This window comes from Aythya fuligula, chromosome 1, assembly GCF_009819795.1.
Source record: "Aythya fuligula isolate bAytFul2 chromosome 1, bAytFul2.pri, whole genome shotgun sequence".
NCBI lineage: Eukaryota > Metazoa > Chordata > Aves > Anseriformes > Anatidae > Aythya > Aythya fuligula.
Window position 1 is genome coordinate 191,194,437 of NC_045559.1, and position 12,187 is coordinate 191,206,623.

Genomic DNA, 12,187 nt, shown 5'->3' on the forward strand with positions numbered 1-12,187 from the left:
ACGGAAGTATTTATTCTCTTTAGGGTTGCTTTCCATTTCTTTGACAGTATAACCTGTGGTGGTGCAGGGACCCAATATTGACCTCATCCTTGATGTTCATATTGCATTGCTAGCATTTCCACTGAGTACTGGAACAACTAGCACACGGTCAAAACTTATGTTTTTAGAAGGCCTATTTTTTGCATTCCTTCTGTGATGAAATATGCATAGATACACAGTCATTAAACTTCAAATGAATTGCAGTTGTAAAATATTAAGCACAGAAGCTAAAATGAAGTTTATAACACTTTGTAATTTATGTTGACATTTAACCTAATTTACAACAATTGCTGCTTAGTCCAGGTGGGTACTAAACTGCAGCTGTTCTTTAAATATTATTCTGTGTACCCTTTAAAGTTGTTTTGAATTTGTTTAACTTATTTTCAAAGTGCTAGCTACTTGAAAATGAAAATGAAAGAGGAAGGGGAAGGAGAAAGGGAAGGGAAAGAGGAAGGGGAAGGGGATGGGGGAGGGGATAAGGGAGGGGAAGGGGAAAGGGAAAAGGATGGGGGAGGGGGAAGGGAAGGGAAGGGAAGGGAAGGGAAGGGAAGGGAAGGGAAGGGAAGGGAAGGGAAGGGAAGGGAAGGGAAGGGAAGGGAAGGGAAGGGAAGGGAAGGGAAGGGAAGGGAAGGGAAGGGAAGGGAAGGGAAGGGAAGGGAAGGGAAGGGAAGGGAAGGGAAGGGAAAGATTTATATTTTCTTTTATTATAAATCTACTACTTTTTCATTCACAGACCAAATCTAATCAGACCTTTTCTGTCAAAAGTATCTTGACTGTTTCATGAAATAAATATTTATATATATATATATTTTTTTTCTTTCTTTCCAGATAACTCACACACCTCCTATAATCAAAATATTGTAGAAAGTCACAGTTAGATTTTGATGCAAAACTCAGTGCGCTACTGGAAGAACTGCCTTTGAAAAGTGGACTTTGGAGCACTCTGGAAGAAACGTAGTCAGACCTTATAAAGATATTCATTGTTTTGGTTTAGTTGTCAAAACATTTTTATATCAAAAAACTTTGTTTTTCCTTTTAGTACAATGCTGTCTTGTTTTGACACTTTTCATTTCTTTCCAACCATATAATCCATGAATATCATCAAACAACATGTTTTAGCATAAGGAATTAATATTTGATACTGTACACTCTAGAAAATTTCATCATTCAACAAGACTACTTAAATTGCACTTAAGATATATATGTGAGAGTTGATATGCTAAACGTATGGTAAAGTCTCAACTTTGGTACTATCTTACTCTGAGGAATTCCTTTTGATAAATATTTGAATGCACTGAATATGGGAAAGAAGGAATGTCCTACCCAAATAGCTGCTCTGAGCAGCTAACCCACCTAAGATTTCAACCCTTCACTTAGAAAGTACTCTATAAAAAGGACCAGTACTGTGTGGTAATAGCCTCTGCTTTTTGTTTGTTTCTTTGTTTTCTTTTTCATGTACACATGGTGCTTCAGTAGCATAGTTCCTAAAATATTCAAAAGAAGATTTTGGGGATGCAACTGAAGATAACAAAGAAGAGGAAAACAAATGATTCAGAGGAAGTATTATTTAGATTAAAAGAGTTTCGTGTCCCAGAGTTTTTTCAAAACTTGAATAATAAAGGCCATTATTTTAAACAACTGTCAGATAAAGGATTCATGTATTTGCTTCTGAGATTCAATGGAAGCACAGTAAGACTGTTATCTTGCTTTAGATTAGTTGGAACAGGGTTGAATACATACCTCTGATAGTTAAAAAAGGAAAAAAATACGCATGTTCTTGAGTTTATAAAATAGAAATTGACTTGATTGGGTAGCCCAGTACAGAGTCAATGTTTCTAATAATTGTTGTAAAGATAGAAGTCATGATTTATAGATAGGAGAGAGATAAAAATAAGGTATAACAGATGATGTAGTTGAGCTGGATTATATGTTATTACCAACCATTCAGAAGTCAATATTTCAGGGCAGTAGTGCCCAATGTCATCATAATATGCTGACTTTTTTGTTTAAAAATTCATATGTATTGAGGAACAAGGCAGGTCTTTCAGTCATTGGGACTGAATGAAAACAGTCCACAGTGTGATCAATCAACACTACATCCTATCATAAATCCAGAAATATGTTAAGGAATGAGGTTAATCAGAGCAGGTTCACAATCACAGAACAGCTGAGGCATGAAGGCTCCTCTGGAGCTTATCTAGTCCAACCTCCTCCTCAATGCAGAGTCATCTAGAGTATGGTTTTTAGGGTCATATCCTGTTGTGTTTTGTATATCACCTAGGATAGAGATACCACAAGCTCTTGAGGCAGCCTGACCCTCACAGTAAATGCTTTTTCTAATATTTAAAAAAAAATTGTTATACAGTAATCTGTGACCGCAATTTTAATTTGGAATCCTCACAACATGAGAAAAACAAAGCAAAGAACAACAAAACAAAACAAAACAAACAAACAAACAAACAAAAAACCACGTTGCTTGCAAAACAAGCCACCCTTTTGGGGGAAACAAAGAAGAGATGAACATAGGATTTGAGCAAACACTGAAGTACCAGGCCTGTTTTGCTCCTGTGTTTTTTTTTTTTTTTTTAATTATTATTTCATGTAGAACTCCAAAGAAATGGGTCAAACAATTCACTGCTATCTGGAAGCATAACCAGGTTCTTTGGAATGGAAAACTTTTTATTAAGAGTGAAGTGACATACTCCCGACCTCCTAAGAGCCAGTTCACTCCATGTATGAAGCATCTTGAAGTGACAATGAGCATGGCAGTTCTTAACAGGAGTTACTTGAGAAAGCAAATGAAATATGGAATTCATAATGCTACAGCATAATGCCACAAATCAAACTATCTACAGAGAGTCAATTTTCATGCTGTGGCTTGCTTTCTTGAATTTCAATGAATTTGGTTTCTAAGACTGAGGTAGTTGTTCCTCTTATCCAAAATAATGTGTAAAAAACATTTCATTTACTTAATCCTGCAAACAGTATTAGTAATTGATATAGCAATATGACTGAACTCATCACTTCATGGATAAGTATCTGAGAAAAGCGTCATCTCAATGCCACTTATCATTTGAAGAGATAATTAAGACAGATGGTACTGGAAGGGGAATTAAAAATTCAAGTGGGTAGAGCTTTCAAAATTAACACATTCTAGTCCACTTGTTTATTTATTTGAAAGTTTTCTACTGTCCATTATTATTCTAGATATGTAAGGAAAAGTTTGGGAAGTATAGACTGTTATGGAAGAATACCATAAAGAAGATTTTAGGGGAAGGGCAGGGGACATTACTTAAATCAGCAAACACATACAAAAAATAGGCAATTTCCAACAAGTGTTTTTTTATAGACAGAAAAGATCTATATATTTTTTCCCATTTGACGCACAGATGTAACTGAAATATGCCTGTGTTTATATTCATTGACTACTGGGGTTTTGTCTACCAAGAAAAAGCATGTGTTTAGTATTTGGTTTTCAACTGAAATTAATATTTTTACAGTGTAAACATAATTGAAAAAGTAATTCATCTTCCTGTCTCCTTTAAAATTGACCACAATAATGTTCTTTTCTTCCTAGCTTTACTTTCAGACATACATGTACTTTTGGACAGTACTAGAGAAAAAGCTGAAAGCAGGATAAAAGTGCATAGTCATAATGCTGATAGGCTAAGGTTGTGGTGACTGGTGTAAGGATCTGGCATAATAATCTGGATCTAAATTGTACAGGTCTATAAAGAAAGACATAGGAATATGTGGGATAAGAAAAGTGGCTTAAAGAGAATATTTAAACATAATCACCATTGAAAAACTGGTAGAAAATGAAAAAAAATAAAAAGGAAAAACAAGAAGTGTTCAGTAGGAGCTTGATAAAAGCCTAGAGAGTGAATACTAAATGGAATAAAATGGAAAGTGGTCCACATCTGGATGTAACTGGTATGCAGTAGATGATAGTTAGTTTTCAGATGACAGGCCAATAAATTTATTGAACACCATATTCTTGAAATGTTTCCGTGCTGTTAAAACAATATATCGGCAAACAGAAGTGCTTTCAGACAGGGAAACAGCAAAGGACAGTTAAACAGCAAAGAATGTACGTAATACATTTTATGCACACATTGCAAAAAATTGAGATCCCTGAAATCTATCAAACTAAAACTCATTGGGATGAATTGTAGAATTGTAGTCATTCATCCCTATGTACCTTTTTGTAGCCAGCAGACTAACAGTATAACAGGATAACAGTAGATGTGCAAATGGGTCAACCTGCTAAAAAGCACAGCTTAGGAAATGTATCCAAGAGTTTCCTGCTGGACGCATACATCCTGACTGAAATTTATTACTAGGGTACACCCTTCATTACACCTACTTTGTTCCACCTATTTTTTCTGTTCTGTGTAAGGTGATACTGCACAGAGTATTCCAACATGAAGCTATCTCTCCTCTGATCACATTGTAGACATTACCTAATAGATAAATAATTCAGATAATTAACCAATAAATTAAACAGTATGATGAACAGCCATTGAAATAATTTAAGGCATAAGGAATGTGGCAGTGGACAGGCAGTAAAAAAGGTCATGTCAAAAGAAACTGTCAGGTCCAGAGAGAAAGACAGATAACATCAGCAAAGAAACATGACAGGACTCTGCACAACAGTTTCTCCTAGCATAAGAATTCTCATGGAAATAGTGTATGTCATAATTTGTAATCTTCATCATCCATAGAATCATAAACTGCGATACGTATATATATATACGTATCGCAGTTTATATTTTATATTTTATCACAGTTTATATTTTATATTTTATATTGGATATAGCTCCAAATTATCCTGTTACTTATTTATTTTCTTGAAATTGTATATTTAAAGCCACAGGTTAATCAACAAAATTGCTCTAGTAAATATTGACACAAGATTTTCTTGAGAACTTATATGTCACGCTAAAACAGTCTCCAGAGATGTGTGGACATGGCAATAAGTGATGTGATTTAGTGACGGGACTCAGTAGGTCAGGGTCAGGGTTGGACTTGATGAACTTTAAGTTATCTTCCAACCTAAATGTTTCCATTTTATGATTTATGTGAGGGGAGCAATGAGAAGCATTTGTATAACAAATGCTGTGATGTCAAACACGGAGTTCAAGTGAGGAGTACTGCAGAAGGGTAAAATATTAATTGTGCCAATAGTATGCTATGGCAGTCTGAGAGCAGTAACTTGTTGCATAGCTCAAGAAGAAGGAGGTTTCATTATTTTTCAAAATACTTTTTTATCTAGAGTAGTATTATGAAACAGGTGTCTTTGCGTACATGGAAAATGGCAGTCTGAATGAAAGAAGAGTTTTCACACTGAAGCTCCTAAGTTCTGTTGGTACCGTAGAAGTTGAATGCACAGTAAAAAGATTCATATAATCAGTGGTAGTCTTCAGGTGGTTATTAGTAAACAGAGAAAAAGCTGAGGTGATTAATGGCCTCTGCCTCAATCTCTTCCAGCAAGGAAGCCGTGGTTGCAGAGGGCAGGCTGAATGGCTGCAGAAAGGAGGATGTACCCTTGGTGGAAGAGGATCAGGTGAGGGAACACTTGAGCAAACTGAACATATATGTCTTTGGGCCCTTCAGTTAAAAATAACATCAGTTAATTATTTTTTTTAATAAAAAATGGAGATCAAATGCTTTCACTTTCTTGTTTCCTCGCAGCTATTTGCTAAATATGCTATCCAAACTTATGAAGAGAGTTTTGTACACCAGAAAGTGTATTTTCCAGTAAATATTTTTCTTAATATTTACAAAGTATACTGTTGAAGTCATGAATTCATGCAAAAACTAAGAAACTTGGAGAATTTGACATAGTTACAAAATCTGTGGACATAAAAAGCCAGTGAAGAATTTATAGACAGTTAGGAATAAGTTTCAATGTAAAACATGCTTTTAACTCCCTTGAACTTCAGAAACAGGCAGAAAGTTATGGGGTTTAGGAACACTAGATTTAGTAAATCCGTATTTAAATCTGAATTGGAGAGATCTGTTACACTCAACCAGATTCCAGGTTGTTTGGTCTTCTGTCTAGTAGAACAGCAAACATTGTTAACTATGTAGTACATCATAATGAGTGATGAAAGGAAGATGAAGTAAGCCAGGAAAAGCTCAATCTATACTGAATGCAGACTTCAAGTTCACCTTTAGGTCACATAGAGATAAGAAGAAAAAACACATAGCACAGATACATAACGCTGCCTTTACTTTTTTCCTGATGGTTTGGGGATAAAGCCTGGCAGATATGTCAAGATGAATGATTTTTGGATTTTGATTTCCAGAGAGTGCCTTTGAGCAAGTCTGCACAAGAGCAAATTAAAGAATGAAGATGTGTTAAGATGTTAAAGCATTCTATGTATGCTTTTTGTCATTTGCAGTTTAAAGGGTCAGTTACTCCTTTCCTCAGTCAAAACCTCAATATATGTACACAGTTTATATTTTAATTCCTGTAGGAGAATTTGTAGTTTGCTGCAAAGCCATTTATCATCTAATTAGAATCTTCCAAGATTAATTTAAAAGTATTTAAAGTCTTGGATTTTTTTTTTTAATTATTTTTTCCTCAAATGAACCTATAATTTACTGTGTTATGGGTAGGTCTTCAAGCTATAAAGACATTTAGTGTCTTTACTGATCTTATACTGATATGATGTTCCGAAACACTGATAATATTTCAAAGAATATGCATCTTCCAGTGTTAGGAAATATTGTTATATTCAAATAATTTACATACAGATATAGAACACCCATTTAAATCACATGTACTCTCTTTTAGTTTACTTTCCATTAAGTAGACTTTTTTTTTTTTTTTTTTTTTTTTTCCCCTAAGGAAATATTAGTCTATTTGTCTCCTATGAGCTTATAAATCTGGTTATGAAAATATTGTTTCCAGAGACATCCTTCTCATCCAGCTTCATGTCTACATTTTATTATGTCTACATAGTAGCTTGTAACCCAATGCTCTCTTCAAGGTCAATAGAGAGCAATATCCAATGATTCAGCTGACCTATTTTAATCATTTATTTTAGGATGAGATGACTCATGCTTTGAAAGTGCCAATTTTACTCCACTCACTGTGAAAAAGTCTTGACAACTAGCTGACATGAAAATATCTGTATTGCTGATGTCTATATTTGTGATCTTATGAATGCCATTCTATGTGTCTATCTTCAGAACTCTTTGCTTTCCCCTTCCTTTATTTATGAAAATTCTACTCATCCAATCAGTGAGTCAAAACAGAATTGTATAGCACTGCTGAATCTGCATATACTGTAAGTATCAAATAGTTACTAGCACATTTTAAACAATCACTGTGAAAGAAATTCACATTGTGGGCTGCATTCTGCAAATCAGGTTATTTCAGAATGAAGGAGCTTCAAAAGTAATTATTTTATTACTTGATTAACAGAAATTGCATTCAGGATGCAGTATTTTGGTAAGGGTAATTGGTCTACTACTATATCTAGAAAGGCACACCCATTCCCTTCATAGGGATGGATGCAGTGATATCGTTCTAAAAGTATCTTCTGTATGAAAAAAAAATAAATATAGATATAAAAATATTCCACTATTTTGATAAGTCTGAGAGGGTTTATATCTTCTTAATTACGCCTTAACAGTAAAAATGGTGTTTTGCAGGAAGTCCTGAACACAGTTCATATATAATGGATGATAAGGACTAAACCTGTTTAACAATTTGGAAAAAAAAATGCAGTCATTAAAAATTATGATAATTGGTCACACAGTAAAAGGAGAAACACTTAGAAGAATTGGTCTTCAGTATCCTTCTTGCATTTAATTGAGTGACCTTCAGTATAATATCACTTATCTTTTTGGAGATTACTGAAGAGAGAAATTTTCTTCAAGCAAGCGGGAAACTGGTATAAAGACTTCCAAATGTAACTTCATATTCTGTGTATCAACATCATATGTCAGTGCTTCAGCTATAATGTAAACAAAACTTTCTCTAATGAGGTATCTCAGCTGTTGCTGTACTTTTGCTTTGATTAGATCAATTTATTCTTATTCATTAAGTATATAATTTTTGACTACAGAAAACTGTTTCTTCTTGAATATTGAATCTCAGCATCAGCTGAAACACATTTTTGCATTTTTTGAAACGTAATCCCATTTTTTTTTATAGTTAATTACTACTGAAACATATACATATAGCATGTGAGTACAGAGTTAGTGAAAGAAGTCATTGTTTCAAGCTTCACTGCAAGTGTAGTCAACCAACTAACTATAAATTGATCATATCTGCACATTGTACATGGATTTTGAAGTATGATATCACAGTATTGTACCATATAACAATTTTAGAAACAAGTGAGTTTTCTCTTGTGCCTTATTATTTCATTTTGCAGGTCTGGTAGATACATTACATGACTGATTAAAAAAATGGCGTATTTGTTAATATCTGAGCATAAACAAAACATTTCTGTTTTCACAAGAGCTTTTGATGCCCCAAAGCAATCCAGGCAGTGAACAATACGATTAGCAGTGTGGATGAAATGGGTCTGGCCTTCCAGCCTACACCTTGGCTGAAGATACTGCAACATGTTCCATTTTCAAAATTGTAGCTCTCTATATTGGTCAGCTGAATTTCACTACATGTGTCTGTATGAGCTGCCTTGCAACTCCTACTTTTGACTGTCATAATTTAAGAAGTTAAACGTTTTAGTAGAATTTCTGTCTTTTTGGTAGGAGGTTGAAAAAAGGATTATCAAGGGTAGCTTCATCTTTCTGTGGAGTGGAGTTGTGAGTTCTTTCATGTGTGAGTTTGTTATTGGATTTGTAATCTAATTCTTTGCTTTCATTCCATATAAAGAGCTTTTGAGCACTGTAGCTGTATGGTTATTTATTTATTTATTTATTTTTAAATTGTTTTCAGAAGTTTGAACTGGGAAACTGCCTACATATGTTTACTTACCTTTCATTAGTTTTTAAATCCTGGCAATATCCTGAAAGGAGCTGGGAAACTCAAGAAATGCTAAGCATGTTCAAGGTCGTCAGTTGAACTGAAGGTTGCTCACTGGATTATAATATCATAGAAAGTCAGATCCTCAGTGAGCCATGGCCTTTCATTTTAAAATAGATACATTTGTGAAACTTAACATGCTCTGCCTTATTTTAATGGCTGTTGATGTACACAGATAATGCACAACATTATCATACCTCTACAAAAATATATCATCTACATTATTCATCTTGATCTACAGCATGGAAATATTAAATCCCATGTTCTGTTATTATTACTGAGTAGCAGCTTAATTGATTTCAACAAGCATAAAATAGAAGAAATTTAAAGATTACAAAGCTATGTCTTTAAATGCTTTGTAATGACTTAAAGAGTTGCACAACAACTCAAATGAACTGCTACTTAGAAAGAAATGCAAATATTTCTAAGAACTTATTTAATATCTGATTTCTGATATTTTACAAGCTTTAATTGCATTGTATTTTTCTAATTAATTTTAGGAGAAATACTTATGGCAATACCTATTTGTTTGAATAAATATGAATTTGAAAATGTGTAATTTTTTCTCAAGTGAACAGCATAGAATCTTTGAAAAAGAAAAAAAAACAACTGAGCTCAGTTATAAATAAAAGCTTATCCTAATGAAAATAAAACACAATTTATAGTTATATAAATATGTTATTTATTTGTGTAGAGAATATGTTACCAGAAATATTAACAAAGATATATGTCATTCACATTTTATCTGTCAGCTTAACAGCTGAGCAAAATGTTGCGTATTTTTTTCCTGTAACTCGTTAGGATGTACAAGGATCATCGGAGGTTTGATATCAAAAGTCAGCTGTGGAAGCAGGAGTGCTAAGTTTGAAAGGATAATTTAATTGTGCAAAGGAAGCAGTGGAGTATAGCCACTGTCTCTGAAGAAGAAAAACTTGGAGAATTAGTCGTTGTTAATTCAAATAATGCATATTCAAATATATGTGGACATGTAAGTACACGTAAATATAAATATATGTATGACTGTGGTTACTGCACCACTATTCACTTCATTTATGATCATGTGATTATTTAGTGAAGAGGAATTTCAATCGTACTTCCAAACAGAAAGCATAAACTACGAAGTTAGGTTTAAAAATATGAATAGAACATTTGTGACTGTTGATAGTTGTTAAGGCTACACATGATGCCCTAATCTACACAGGCATACTTTGATATATCCACTTCCTTTTTTAAATTCTCAAGCCTCATAATAGTATTAATTCTTAAAATTAAGCTTTAATTTTTCACTAACTAATTTATCCTTTATCTGAGTTTATAGAGCAGAATTCATCTCATCATATGTTAATATCTGTCTGGATTAGTCATCTACATTTGAAGAGAAGTAGGCTGTTACCCTATGTCACCTCTTAACATTTACAGCTAGACATCTGAGATTTCTTTATGGTCAGAAACATGTATCTGCATTTATTTTTTTTCAGAAAAACAAAAGAAAACAAAACAAACCACACATATTTCCTTAACAGCTTTACTCATGAACAGGTTTACTTATTTTATACTTGTCAAAATTTCATTAACCCTAGTGATTCTATTCATTTGTTTTCATTTTGAAAGAATTTATTCTACTTGATTTTCTTTAAATAATTTCTATATGCAAAAGCAAGGAAATCATGATATACTTCTAAGAGCTATGTTATAAATAAATAAATAATAATGATAATGATAATAATAATAATAAAATAACCACTCTGGAAATCAAATAAGTATTTTTCTTAGAAATTACAATCACTGAAAAATATCCTGAAGAACTCTAGTCCAAAAACTTTTAAAAGGCCTACGTGCAGATCACAGTATTGTCTTAAACTGAAGCTGCGGGACTAAGAGCCTCTAACTGTTCAAAATGATGATAATTTTGGTTTAATAACACTATTTGAAACTATTGTCTAAAATAAAAGATTAATAACATCTCAAATCATTTTTGCCTAACTTCATTGATGCCACATTAGCACTGCTATAGTAAAATAAAAGTGTCTGCATGTAAATGGGACTTGGGCTCTTTGCTCATGATTTTTGTTAATTTTATGTGAAAAGGGATAGGATACTCTGCCTATCTTGTCTATTTCACGCAGTTCTTAGAAAAAAGAAAAAAAAAATATCCTTTTCTTCTGTTACTATTTATTTCCTTGTCATGCAGCCATGGTAGTTTTCACATTCCTATCAACTTCTGAATTTTAGAAACATGTTGCAAAAGGATTGATTTTTAAAGGTGATGAGAACAAGTGTCATCAAGTGGATTGTTGATGCTCTGAAATGCTGACAAATCTATCCCTTAAACTTTTGTAAAAGACTGGAATCAAACTGCAGGAAACAGAACAATAACTAGGCATCTCTAAATGTATCTGCTTTCTCTTTGGGTAGGTTTGCACTCACCTACTCACCTATTTTCTGTACAAAATACAGAAAACTCACATGGCTTTTACATAGGTGAAGTGGCCAATGACAGAAGTGGGTCCCTCAAGAAATATTTATTGCAAGTTGTCTAGAGTAATAAAATACAAAATCAGTGGTGAAAGAAAATAAATAAATAAATAAATAAGTTAAGACCCACCCTCTGGCTATAACCTTTTGACAAAATAATTATAAAATACGATACTATTATTTATTTTTCTATAACGTAGCTACAATATATCAAGTAGTGGTATCTTTCTTTATTATCACTCACATTTCAAAAAATTAAAAAAATAAAAATTTTAATAAAACCCTACACAAATAATTCAGACCAATATATTGTAGGTGATGAGTTTTCTCCATTTTTTTGTTTAAATGTATTAAAAAATGTTAAAAAAATTGCAGTATCACAATTTTCTTTGCTATTCATATACTGTACCATATATACAAGAATTATTCTGGTCTCCTGATGAAATTTGTTTGTTTGTTTGTTCCTTTTTATGTTTAACAAAGCAATGAAAAATGGCCAAATTTTGCTAACTTCAATCTTCCCTGAAACAGTAATTTTAAACTTTATATGCTTCCCCAAGTTAAAAAAATACATAATTATCTTGATAATTTATTGCATTGATTTTCTATTAATAAAGTAACAAGATCAGCAAAATGCTATGCAGCAAATGGATAGACTAGAATGAT